We start from the raw sequence: 12,598 nt of genomic DNA, 5'->3' as shown, positions 1-12,598 counted from the left end.
TGGCCCCGACTCGTTGTGGGGAGGGGGGTGTAAGCCAGGGTTGTCCAGAGAAACGGAACCGGCGAGACAGGTGTGTACGGGCTCACGTGGTCACGGAGCCTGACGAGTCCCAAATCCCCGGGGACCAGCGTCATCACACCAGAGGCTGGCCGTCCGCTGCTGAGTCCAGTACTGCCTCAGGAAGGTCAGTCTCGTCTCTGGTCAGGTCTCCCTCACCGGATGGCGCCCAGTGCCTTGGGGAGCCCATCTGCCTTCCGCAGAGTCCCACCTTTCAGGTCCGTCCCGTCCCCAACACCTCACAGAATCGCGTCCGGCCATCGCAGCCTCCCTGCACAGGGTGGTTCTCAGAGCCGCCCGCGCTGCCAGGGAGGCCGCCGGGGCCGGGGCCGGGGCCAGGGCTGGGGCCAGCCCTCCGCGTGCGTGCACCTGTAGCTTTTTCTGTCCCGGACGCAGTGTTCCTTCTAAGGTGTGAAGCGGAACCCGTTAGCATCCCGAATTGCACTTTAATGAATGTTGTTTTCTGTTGGAATTTCACCGAGAGTTACAGAAAAGCTGCTCAGCTGGGGCTTCGGGGAGGGATGTGCGGTGCTGAATTTCTCTTTGAGCTTTTAAGGTCAGAACTAATGAGAACTGAAAAAAAAAGTAAAAGCATAAACATTTAAACTTTAGAGGGCGACTCAGAAATAACTGGCTTTTGAGATGAGCAGAGCTCTTGTGGGGTTTCCCTGTCCCCTAGGCAGGGGCCCTACTGCGGGACCCTGTGTGGGCTTCTCAGGGAGCAAGGGTCCCAGTGGACACTGCTCGTCGTCTCTCTGTGGTCACCTCACCCCGATGACGTGGCGGAGAACGTCCTTTCCCCCAGCTCATGTTTTTTTTAACCTTTCCCCGTTCCATTTCCTCGGAACTGTCCCCTTTCCCGAGGACCGGCTGCCCGAGAACGCGCAGGCTCACTCTCTGCCCGGGTGGCGTGTGGATGGCTTTATCATGAGAAAATGGGATCATGTCCCGAACTTTTAATTAAATCAGGTCTTTGGTAGCTGGTGAGTCATGAAACTTTATTAAAATAAATGTGTTGGGCTATTTACTGACCACAGATGTATTGGGCTATTTATTGACAAGTCGCCACCAGAGTCCAGACATTTAAAGTGAGCCACGTATTATTGATATCAACTCGTAACATATGGAAGGAGCGTGAGCTGATTTTGGCTGGATTTTGAATCCTTTTCCCCCCAACTTCTTTATACTTCTCCAGAAGAGAATGAGAATTGGCTTTGATGTGAATAGTTACAGAAAGCTGGGAAGGGGGTCGGCTGGGAATTGAGTGAACACGAAGTTATGTAAGAACGTTCTTAGTTTTATAACGTCTCGTTATTGTCCCAGTGCTTCTTCCGTGTGTTACTCTTTCCTTAGTCTTCTGAGGCGCCCAGAGCTGCTGCGGCCGTGGGGCCAGCTCTGCCGCATACCTCCGGGGGTGCCACTGACGCTGCTTGAACCCATTGCTGTTGACACCCACGCTTATGTGCCACAAAGACTTACAGTTTAAAGTCACTAGTGTTGTCAAGTAAATTTTGTTTAGGCCTATCTGCATGTAGTTTAGAAATAAGATGTTTTATTGTACATAATTGTGAAGAGGAGCCTGGAGATTTACTTAAATGATTTTTTGGATTGGGTTTTAAAATATTTGAATGCGCGTTAAACACACTCTTTAGTGACTAGAGGTTCAAAAACTGCAGAGTTTATGAAAAACACGCGTTACAAATGCTCTTCCTTCACAGTCTAGGCATCTGCGCGCCTGCTGCGTCCTGCGGCACACGGCGCTAAACGTCACTCTGACGTCTTCCGAGGTCCCTGCTCCCGGTCGCGGTCGTGAGCAGGCTTCCCCATGTTCATCACCGTGCCGCCGGCAGGTGGAGGGGCTGAGAGGCAGCGGTGCGAGGGTCTGCGAGGACATCAGCCCTCACCTTGCTGGGTTCGACGGTGGCGCGCACGCCAGCTTCGCCTCACCTATCCCCGTCTCTCCTGCAGATGCGGCTTCATACAGGCCGACTTTCTCTGAGCTTGAGCCTGAGAGACAAGAATGGCGCTTGAGTTGTCATAGATTTTGCTACACTGAGACGTGTGGAACTGGTTGGATACTTTCTTACGGCCCTGGGGTGTGAGCCTCGTCTTGATGGCAGGTGGCATCTTGGGGAGAGTCACCTTCCAAGATGCGGGTGTCTTTTTATTCTACTTTCTATGTGGCCAGAACAGCTGAAAGGCCTGCAGCAGGGCTGGGTCCAGACGCTTCCAGCTCTAGCTCAAACGTCTCATTTTTCCTCTGCTAAGTTTTGTTTCTTAGGGTCTTTATCACTCGTTGCGCGCACATCCCTCAGGCTGGGGACGCTTCGTGACTGGTCTTCAGCACGTGTTCGTGGAGTAAGAACATGACCCAGTCATGCAGCACTTCATCTGTTTTTTAACCTTTGCACAGTTTTTAAATGTGCTCCATACACAGAAAGATCTACGAAACAAACCGTGTAGTGAATGAAGTCCGTACCTGGAAGCAGCGCTGCTGCCATCAGGGCCGGAAGGGCGCCTGGCTACCCTCGAGTCTGAAGCCCCTACTCAGGGAACCCCCGAGGCTCAGGGAACCCCCGAGGCTCAGGGAACCCCGAGGCAGGCCCGCGCCCTCACGTAGCAGCGGTCTGCGCATGCTCGTTGCTGACGGTGCGTGCTGTTGGATGGATGGGGTCTGCGCATGCTCGTTGCTGACGGTGTGTGCTGCTGGACGGATGGGCCGCGGTGCGTCCATTCATCCCACAGCTGTTGAACGTTCGGGGTGCTCTAGCTTCTGTGTGTCGTGATCGGCGCCGCTATAAGCGCTCTTCGTGTGTGTCTTTTGGTCTGCAGCTGCACAGTCTCCTGGGAAGAGGTAGATGCCCCAGGGGAGAGGAGCAGGCTGAGGGTGTACACCAGTGTTGAGTTTTAGAAGCTTTCTATTCCTTCTTGAGTCGGTTTTGGTGAGCTGTGTTTTTCTAGGGATTTGTCTTTTTATCTAAGTTAAAAAATTATTAAAAGAGTTCTCTTTTCAATGCTTGTAGGGCTTTCCTTTTTAAAAAAATTCTCGGTAGTGGTTATTTGTGCCTTTGATCTGTCTGCCGGGAGCATGCCTTCTGCACAGGGCCAGCCCCGCCTCAGCGGGGAAGTGCCCCGGCGGAGCGGGCAGAAACCTCGCTCTTCGTGCCAGAGCACAGATGGGCGTGCGGTGTGACCGCGGTAGCGGGCCTTCCCGTGCGGTGCTCCTGCGGCTTCGGGGTCCCGGCCACCTCCAGGCAGAGCGCCTGTGCGACGGAGCTGTGAGCGGAGCTCCAGGACGCCTCACCCGACTGCACGGCATGGAGGCCGCGTCTCATACGCATCGAAGGCAAGACCCTCGCCACCAAAAGATTGCGGCTGCCCCTCTGCAGTGCTTGCCGTGGTCTGGACCCGAGCCCCCGGGCTCCCCGAGGACCGCCTGGCGTCAGTGTTCTCTTCACGGACACTGTTTCTCCTTGAAAGAACAGTGGGAAGAATTTTCTTAAAAATGAATGAAGTAAGCCTGTCACTCCAAGGAACACAACCGATGGTACTTGTCGGTGATAAAATTCGGGCTTTTGACCGAAAATTAGAATTAACTGCCACTGTGAACTTGACCGCTTCCCCATGCCTGAAGCCATCTCAGTGAGACTGGCGGTGACATTAGTGAGCGTGGTCGTCTGATATGGAGTGCAACACTCCATATCAGACGACCCACAGATGTGGGAAGGTCTGCGTGACTCAGTGAACCAGTCTCTTTAGGTGACCGTGCAGCCTGATGTCACAGGGTCGTGCGAGTCAGAGAACCACTTAAAGCACGTGTGGCAAAGCACTAGACTCTAATGTGACAGGGTAGGCACAGGGTCTCGAGATGCTGTAGGTTCTATGTGGCAAGTAGCTTTTGAGAAACTACTGCTTGCTGAGTTGTGTAGTATCAAAAAACGTTGACAATTATTTGAAAAGCCTGCATGTGGATACGCAGCTGCCTATCTGTGTGAGGCTGGGTTTTCTTCATGTAAGTGACCCAAAAGGAAATTGCAACAGACTGGAGTCAAAAGCACCTAGAGAATGTTCCTGGGGTCTCAGGTCAGACGCTAAAGCTGTTCGCGAAAATGAAAAACATCACCACTTCTCACTTGTTTTTTTTGTTTGGGAAGATAGTTTTTTTAAAAAATTTCATATGTATTAACATGTAATAGGTTTGTAATTGTTAGTTTTTAACAAATTAATAAGAATGAAAAAATCCTCGGTTTTAAGTTGTAACGTGCTAAATATTAGTACTTATCATTGGCAAAGCGTCTCAGATCCTCCATGAGTTTTCAGAGTATAAAGGGGTCCTGAGACCCAGAAGTCTGAGAACTACTGGTTTGTAGAAGTGACACTGGTATTTAGGGGTCTTTCAGTTCTTTGACTGTGGGGGTGAACTCTGGCCTCTCCGTTGGACGCTAGCATCCCCGACCCGCAAAGGCAGACTCCTGTCGGGGTTCCCATCCTTGCAGTAGAATGTTGTGCGTGAAAGACCTGCACTTGGCAAATGTGCGCCCCTCAGCCGCGTGACACCCGCCCGGGAGCCCCACCGTGGAGCCCTATCCTCTGCCTCCTACCTAAGCCGGAGACGCATTGTGCCTTCTGCGTGTGAAGAGCTTGTCTGAGGGCTGGGAGCACAAGAACGAAGTCTTTGAAAATCAGCACGGAGAACCAGCCATTACTGAAAACTGAACGTTTTAATTAAAAATATCCATCACAGGGTGGTTCTTCTCTTCCTTTATTTCTCAAGTGCGGCTCCGCGGTAAATGGCCAGTTGGAGAGTGGGGGTCTTTCCCGTGAGATAAAACCCTGCAACGTCTGTCCTCGTGACAGCCGTCCCCTCTGTATTGTGGCGTGTGTGTGTTTCGGAAGCTAGATCGGAGGTTATGAGAGCCTTTGGGAAGAGCTCGGGAAAAGCCGGGTCTCCTCCGGGGTGTGCCTGAGTCAGAGGAACGGAGGAAAGACGCAGCTAGTGCGCCAGCTCGCCGGGCTTCCTGCCCGTCCACTGTTTCTCCCCGGACCCCCTGGTCGTGCTGGGCGTGCGAGGCCCCCACGCGTCGCAGAGCAGCTCTGAAGGCCGGGGAGGTCCGTTTGGATGTTCGTGCCGGCCTAGGTTGGCGGGCGTCGTGACGCGGGCGCGTGCCCAGGGAGGCAGGCTGGGACCGGGATCCTCCAGAAGCCGATTGCGTGGGCGGTCGCCTCGGTTACCGTCCGTGCCATGAGCACGTACGTCTCACGTTCAGGAAGTCTGCGGACCCCCGCCCCGTCCTCACACCTGCCTGGTGGGGAATCCGCCGTGGAGGTCCATCTTCTGTGCTTTTCAGTGTTAAAGAAATAAATTGAAAAGGAGTATGTTTATCTTTTTGGCTACATCTGCTATAAAATTTTCTTCTTGAACCTCCTTTTTTTCCCTAGTTCTTCAAAGGCCAGCGGCACGATGAGGCTGCAGCTTTTTGTTTATGTGTTCGCCTGGACAGCCGTGGGACCTCTTACAGGCTGGCGCACCCGAGTCGTCACAGGACGGCGCCTCTGCAGGGCGCTCTGTGCTGGGGGTACACCCAGGCTCGTGCTGTGGTCACCTCACTTCGATGTATAGTGTTTAGATTTTACTCTTTTCCCCTCGATGCTGCTGGTGCACAGGAGTTGCTTTCCAGAAACCGTTTTGGAGAAACGCCCACACAGTTTTAACTCCAATGATGTGGACATTTTCTCTTATTTAAACGGCTCTGGCACAGGTCGACTTGGCAGTGGTGGCGTTTAGGGGACCTGGCCGCTGTGGCACAGGTGTGTCAGAGCCGTGTTGCCCTCAGGAGAGGAGGAAGACGCTGGCATTCCGGAGGCTCCCGTTCTGGGCCCAGAGGCGTCGCTGTTCCCGGCCCCTTCTGAGAGGCAGTAGCAGCGGGTCAGATAGCTGTGTGTTCACCACAGTCCGTGTGGCGCTGTGTGTGGTAGATGTTAGAGGGGATTTGCAAGGAGGTTGAAACATAGTTTATACTCTCCGGACCAGGGGTAGGGCAGACGCGCCCCAAACAGCCAAGTGGAAACACGTAAGGCGGTTCAGGCTCAGCGGTACAGGCCGTGCAGAGGCTGGGGGCGTCCTGGGGGTGGCACTCCCCTAGGGCCTGAAGAAGGCTGGGAGGGGACTCCAGGTGGGGGAGGACGGCGAGGACGCTTTCCAGAGGAGGCGGAGGGGGGCATTCCCAGGGTCCCCGTGGCCAGGGGTGGGAGCTAGGTGACGACGGGTGAACCAGGGCCGACCGAGGCCACTGGGGGTGCCGCCTGAGGGTTCGGGGCTCCCCTCGGAAGGCCGCGGGAGCAGGGAAAGCCCCTGAGGAGGAGGAGGCCGTGATCTGGGCGGGGCCCGGCAAGCGGAGCGGGTCCATGGGGGTGTCAGGCAAGGCGTGCTGGCAGCCCGGCGTGAGTGGTGACATCTGACACAGGACTGGGGACAGGATGAAAAGGGAGGCCAAGGCGGAGCGGCATTCAGACAGGAGAGCAGAGCCTCTGTGGCTTCCTGGGTGGGCGTGAGGGGGCCCGGCAGTGCTGTCCTGATCACTCTCCGCGGCCACTCGCGGGGCAGAAGAATCGGTTCAGATTCCGGATCACACTGTGTTGACACGGCCTTCCTCCATGGCCGCGGGTCCCCACGCAGGGCCAGAGGGAACCCAGGCGCTGCCAGGCCGTGCCGTCTCCCGGCGCGAGGCCGCCCGGGCACGTGTTTGTGGCAGGACACCTCAGGGTGTGCGTCCGCCATCGCTCCTCTCAGAGGCTGACTGTGCCCTGTGTTGTGAGTCCCGATTTCTGCAGGGCCTGGTAAGTGTTGGGCTCAGCGGCTGTGCTCAGCGGACACAGGCTCTCTCCATGATCAGAGTCTGCACACCCTGCGCAGAGCAGCGGACGGGGGCAATACTGATGGCTCCCCGCGGCCCTGGGGGCTCTGCAGACCGTCGGCTGGAGACGGCCCGTGGCACTCACCGCCTGGACACTGTGCAGAGGCCGTTTTCACCGAGTCATCTGTGGAAACCAGGGCTCACGGAGCATGCAGGTGTGGTGATGAGCTTGCTTGCTGCACGTGTGGGGTGCTGACAGTGACAGAGAGTTCAGACCCCGCTGCTGGCAGGTTGCGTCTTCCCCAAACAGCCACAGCGACTTTGACTCCTCCCTGCAGGAGGTGGGGTCTCTGTCCTGCCCCCTTGGATCTAGGCCGCTTGTGACCATGGTCTGGGCGTCTGGGTCTGCGGGGTGCTGTCCCCAGAGCAGCCGCCTTGCCGTGAGGAACGCTGTGGTTGGCGTTCCCATCGACAGCCAGCTGAGGTCCCGGCCCGCAACCAGCAGACGTGTGAGTGAGAGAGCTCCCGGTGGTCCCCGCGTGAGTCGTCGCCAGCCTTCACTTTACTCAGTCGTTGCCGGCTGAGACCGCAGCTGTCCCCTGCCACTGGGCGGCCGCGGGGTGCGCCATTGCGGCACACAGTGCGACAGCAGAGGGGCCGCGGGGCGTGCGGGGCTCCCAGCCTCCGAAGCTCCCCTGGCCCGTGCTCCGTGCTCTCGCCGCCCCTGGCGGAGACTGCCGAGTTCTCTCGGGCCGCTCCATTTGACGATCCCACGGGTGGGATGCTTAGCACCTTGCCCTCTCCCTTTTTATATGATTTTGGGTTTTTCCCTGATGCCTGGTGAAAAGCAGGAACTGTTGGGTCACCGGATTTGCTACTGGCCTTACTCATCGTGCCGTTCATGTTTGTCACGAAAAACATTTCTGTTGGAAGTGATTTCACTTTTACCTGGGCAATCTAACTTGCAGACTTCATTGATTAATTTGAAAGTGATGTTAAATCAAATTTGTCCTGTTGTCAAACCAAGAGAAACTATCAGAGCCTTACAGCAGTGCAGGCTCAGAATGAGGAGGAGTTGGCGTAAGCGGGCGCCTTCCGAGAGCTTAAGATCTAGCTGAAGCCCTCATTTCTGATCAGGGATTAACGTCGTGAGATTTGGGGGCCGGGGAGAAGGGCGCACTTCTGACCAGTGCTGCTTGTAGGAAAGCTCACAGCTGGTGGGCAGTGGCGTATCTGCTGAGGTGAGGGAGCGAGGGGGAGGAACGCAGGCGATCACCAGGCGGTACCGATATGGCTCCATGTTGGGGGTCCCCAGGACCACCCCGTCCTTGCAGGGCTCTCCAGGAGGACCCCTAGGACTCAGCACCTGGTGCTCATGGTTGTGACTGTCACAGTGGAGGAAGGTGCAGGGGTGCAGTCTGCAGAGGCCAGGCACTTGCTTCCAAGGGTCTTGTCCCTGGGGAGTCACCCAGGACACACCTGGTCCTCCAGGAACGAGTTAGGACAACACGCGTGGGAGGTTGGCGACCAGCTCGGGAGATGGCGCCCAGGGTGTTCAGTGGCGCTGGTGGTGTAGGCAGCCTGTGCAGGCCTGGCAGACCCCCGCGTTCCAGACTCCCAGAAAGGGAACAGGTGTCGGCACACAGCCAGTTTCAACCAGACGCTGAAGTGGAGTCAAGTTGTGGTCACAGAAGGAAGTAGCAGCTATGTTGGGAGGAGGAAAGACATTTTTTTAGAATTTCGCGTTAAGTGTTGGATAGAGACTGAATTTTCCTGAGCTGCTGTGGCACGCAGCTGCTGGGTTCTGGCGGGAGCCGCTTCTCTGAGACCAGCACTGAACCGTGACGAAATTCAAGTACCTGTGAAACACACTCACGTCATGAGGTGCTCGAAGTGATTTCCTCCCCCTGACTGAGCAGCGAGACGAGCTCGCCTTCCGATGGGGGAGAAGCAGCGCTGCTTCCATCCGGAGGGTGAGGAGGGTGAGCGCGGTGCGCCGGGCGCCCCCAGAGGCTCTGTGGGAAGCGCCATGTGTGGCCTCGCCCGGCGCGGGCCGCTCAGCCTGTTCCCAACGCGGATGCCCATGCGGTGCGGGTCCAAAACTCACAGGACTCTTCCCTGCTGCGTGAGCAGAGCGTGGCTCAGGGAGGGCGGCCTCCGCCCAGGCCCCGAGGCGTGTGGCCCACGCCCCGCCGTGGGCAGGTCCACTGACTCTGCAGGGCGTTTCAGGCCTGGCGGAGCAGAAGGAGACCAAGCGTTTCTAACTCGGCATTTCCCAGTGAAGTTACTGACAGCTTGGGATTTGGTTTTGTTCTACTAAAGAATAGTTTTGTGATGACAATTATGTAACCTCTCGGTTTTCATTTTTTGGACGTTAAGAAGAAATGTGGGAGGTGGTGGGTGACAGAGCAGATGATACACAGAACCCTTTCCAAGCTCTCAGGGGTGCGTGTCGGCTGGTGCCGGAGGGCTTCGGGCCAGGTCCATGGTACCGGTACCAGCCCTCGGGGGAGTTAGGGAGAGGGGCTGGGTGTTGGGGGCCAAGGAAGGAGTGGCCCGAGGCTCTGACCTCATGATGGCTCAACAGAAATGGGGACGTGGGCCGCACAGCAGGCAGAACAGGGCTCCCCCACCCCCCGGCTGGTCACCACGTACCCCTCCCCCTGAGCTGCGGTGCCAGCGGGTAAGGCCGAGGCCCCAGCCTGCGTCTCTGGGGACGAAGGGTTCTGTGCGTGAGGGACCAGCACAGCCCCTGGCCCATGCTGGCCCTCACACACCGGCTGCCCCAGGCCCGCAGGGGTCAGCTGGCTGGAGAGCAGGTGGGGCTCCATCAGGGGACGTGGGTTTGCTCGCTAAGAGCTGCTGTCACACGCCACCTGCCCATCCTCTCACCCAGGTGTTTGCAGTACGGGTGCTGGAGTGAAGGTCGGGGTCTCAGTGGGGCATCGTTCCTGTGGGCGTCTCTTACCCGAATGCTCTCTAAGGGGTGGTTTTCTCAGCTGCTGAAGATTCTCGTGTAAATAGTACCTCTTGGCAATCAGTGGGGCCATTCTCTGATTTAACTCTAGATTTCTAGAGGGAGCTGTTAAAAATTCACTAACAAGGGAAACGACCCAGTGTAGATGAAGCAAATGAAAGGAGACCACAAGCTTTGCTAGCGACAGAGCACGAATCACTCGCGTGGCGGGTCAGCGCCCCCAGAGTCGGGGGGCCCTTCAACCTTTCGCTGGTTGAAAACTGCGTGAAAATTTTATTACTCTGTGGTTGTCGATAGTATCAGGTTTTTGTTATAATTGAAGGCAACTTTGGATCTAAAGCTATAGTTTTGATAACCTTAAAAAACTTAATGGCTTCAGTCTTACGTATCAATAAAATGTTTTTGAGTGTTTTAATTGCTGTATGTTTTAGTTTTCCAGCTGGTTATTGCTTTGGCAACCTCTGTTTTCTAGTCCGGTCGCTTAGTGCTAGAATCAGGGTTCACACTTGGTGTGGCTGCTCCACAACACTGTCCCAGTGAGGCATGCGTCGTCGGAGCCACATTTGGTTTCGTGCGCTTCCCAGGCTTCTGGTGTTGCTGGCTTAGAGGCACCGGGCAACTCTGGGACCCCAGGGTGCTGCAGGACTGGGGTAGACATCAGTCGCTCGGAGACTTTGTCCGCATTAGCTGGCTGCTCATGGCACTTGCAGGTGCCACAGTGCCACAGTGCCATAGAGAGAAGTGTCTCCATCTGTAGCTTTTTTTTTTAAGTTAATTAAACCCTTAGTCACCATAAGAAAAAGTAATTTTTATTATGATGCTACTTAAATTTATAAATCCCTATCTAAAGCTAGGTATGAATTCCTCATAGTTAAGGAATTTTATGCAGCTATAAATCCAAAATCAACATACAAATGCAATATAAATCCAACTACAGAACCAGTAAAACCCAAATGAACATCATTTATTTAATGCGACAAAATGGTGTTGTTTTGCTGATGGTAAGTGCCTGATGTTGTGTTCAATCGTAGAAAGAATGTGTTTGTATCTTACGGTTTTTACTTGTTGTCACTTAATTCCTTCAATTTTGAGAATAACAGATGGTTTTATTTATCAGTTTACTTTTATCCTTTGAATAGGTGATATATTCACGTGGTTTATAAACCTAGATAGATGCTGTGCAAAGGTACCGCGAAATCTCCTCGCTGCACTGGCTACAGCCATGAGACCTTCCCCTCTCCTCTCTCGGTGGAAAGTGGGTCCGCACACGCTGGTCTGCGGCTTCCTCTCCTCATTTCACGGATGTGCTCGAGATGCTGCTGCGTCAGAGCACGGACAGCTTTGTGGCCCGCCGTTTGGGCTGCCATCTGGCCTCTGTCGGGCTCGTGTTTAACCCCCCAGCCACACTTTTCTCCTTTGGCCCTCAGCCGCACGAGAACCCCACAGAGGAGGAGGTGGCGGTGACAGGAGACGACGCTGGGACTCAGGCCGGCGGGCACGCCCAGGTGTGTGTGAGGCCGGGCGGCCTCCAGGCCTCCTTGACTCCGCAGGTCATGGTCACTGCCCCCTCCTCCTGGCCACTGCGGCCGCCGTGAGTCCAGTGTGGCCTGGGACGTTCCTCTGCTTTAGGTGACGAGGTGCCAGGTCTAGCCACAAGTGTGGAGCACGTTTCAGTTCAGGGTTTACTGAGGGTCCTGGTTTTTTTTTTTTTTTAATTTTATTTTTATTTCTTTATTTCTATTGTTTGTTTGTTTGGTTGGTTTACTGAGGGTCCTCGTTTTTTTTGTTTTTTGTTTTTAATTTTATTTTTATTTCTTTATTTCTATTGTTTGTTTGTTTGGTTGGTTTACTGAGGGTCCTCGTTTTTTTTGTTTTTTGTTTTTAATTTTATTTTTATTTATTTCTATTGTTTGTTTGTTTATTTATTTAACTTTTTAAATTTTTTTAGGCGAGGCAACCCTTGGTGGACCTCACAGATTGCAAGGACCTTGTCAGCTTACAGTCCCTTATTTTTTATTTTTTACGCCTACAGCACCTGGTCTTCCTGGGTGGTCTCCCACCCGAGTCCTAACCAGGCCTGATCCTGCTTAGCGTCCGAGATCAGACGGGATCGGGCTCGTTGAGGGTGGCGCGGCCGTAGATGAGGGTCCTCGTTTTCCAGGTGAGGAAGCCGGCCATGCTGTGCGCAGCCGGTGCTGCCATGGTGCTCAGGTGCCTGTGGCCGCTGGGTTGGCTGCTGTGGACACAGTGGTCTGTCGCTCACTGTGCAGCCCGCTTCTGGTCGTTGTCACCTCAGCAGCACTGCGTGGGGCCCGGTGTTCTTCCCGGACACGTCCCAGCTGTCCTCATGTGCTCGGTTCAGATTTCCCACAACTGCCTGCCTGTCCTGCTGGCCGGGTGGCGAGGTGGCTTCGAGGCTGGCCATCTCGGCTCCCTGCAGGGGCACAGCTCTGTGTGTGGCCGTCACTCCCACAGCGTTTAGAGCATCTCCCAGTCTTGGTGTCCATTGGAAAAGAGACATATTAGGACCTGATGGCCGTCTCTGGAGAAGATGGTCATTCGTCCCCTGCGTAGTGTCAAGCCCCACAAGCGTGGCGCGGATCTCATCGGTCCCTGGTGCTGGACACTCGGCGAGCGCGGCAGGGCGCGTCCCCACGCGTGCTTCCTTTCCCGCGGGCATGCGGGCTCGTGCTGCGGGCTCGTGCTGCGG

The 12,598-nt window shown here is 55.2% G+C and overlaps 1 protein-coding gene and 1 pseudogene across 4 annotated transcripts in view; one reads left to right on the top strand and one right to left on the bottom strand.

Moving 5' to 3' along the window:
• RPTOR (regulatory associated protein of MTOR complex 1) overlaps window positions 1-12,598 on the top strand; it is a 207,204-nt gene that overhangs the window by 16,240 nt on the left and 178,366 nt on the right. The gene's annotated exons all lie outside the window — the stretch shown is intronic.
• LOC112480139 lies at window positions 11,912-12,030 on the bottom strand (annotated as a pseudogene).

This window comes from Pteropus alecto, unplaced genomic scaffold (genome assembly GCF_000325575.1).
Source record: "Pteropus alecto unplaced genomic scaffold, ASM32557v1 scaffold134, whole genome shotgun sequence".
Classification (NCBI taxonomy): Eukaryota; Metazoa; Chordata; class Mammalia; order Chiroptera; family Pteropodidae; genus Pteropus; species Pteropus alecto.
Note: the sequence above shows the minus strand (reverse complement) of the source record. Positions and strands in the feature narration are given on the sequence as shown.